Source organism: Malurus melanocephalus, unplaced genomic scaffold (assembly GCF_030028575.1).
Source record: "Malurus melanocephalus ecotype Western Australia unplaced genomic scaffold, MMel_1.1 scaffold_151, whole genome shotgun sequence".
NCBI classification, from domain to species: Eukaryota; Metazoa; Chordata; class Aves; order Passeriformes; family Maluridae; genus Malurus; species Malurus melanocephalus.
This window is the reverse complement of record NW_026623383.1, coordinates 391,548-392,495: the sequence shown is the minus strand read 5'-3', so window position 1 is coordinate 392,495 and position 948 is coordinate 391,548.

Below are 948 nucleotides of genomic sequence, written 5' to 3'. Positions count from 1 at the left end.
AATGTCACTGGCATGTATTCCTACAGCATATGCAGTAGGAAAAATGTGCTATAATAACCGTTATGCAAATTTTGTTTATGAATTATCTGCGACTAGATATAAATAGCAGCTGGAGATAAAATGTCATTGGATAAGRATGTAGTACTTTCTCCAGAGCTCACTAAGTCAAAGCACTGCAAAACAGTTAGTAGTATGCTCTTAATAATGTACTAAACAAATCTGCATGAAAGAAGTCACCAAAAAAAGACTTGGACTATTTTATATAATAAGAATAGAAAATCATCATTATGGTTATACAGAATGAAAAGCACAGAGGCTTACAATGCAATAGGCAGAATATTGGTGCCTACATTCACATGCACAATCCAAAAACATTACAGCTCAGCTGCTGCCCAGCTATGGAGCAACTTGAATTCTGAAAGCATCGTGGGTGGAAACTTCCTGTTTGCCTCATGGTACTTCAAAGAGCACAGCACCAGGTTCTGTCCTCACTCATGGCCTGGCACATTCAGACGAAATTTGTGTTGATCTACAATGCTACCCCAACTGGGACCAAAAGAGTAGATACTTCTGTTCCTTAACCCACAACAGACATTACCCACATGCGCTCACAGAGCACCTCGTACAAGCCTGCATATCCAGATTCTGCACAAAAGGCAGCAGTGTGGTTTTCTTTCTATTTTTTTAGAATGTGACTGGACAAAGGAAAAATGGTTAAACCTGTGTTGTTTTTGCATCATGTTTGCAGGATGTGGAAAGTACAGCTTGATTTTCCTTCTGAGGAAGTTAATGTGATGGTATGTATTTTAGTTAATAGGCTACTGTAAAGAAAACCTAACTGGTGAAGGAAAAAACAACTGAGATCTACTCTTTCAGAAAATAGAAAATTATTAGGAAGTGTGGTGGTCATGGCTTTCACATGAATACAGGGATCCCAGTCCCTGGAAC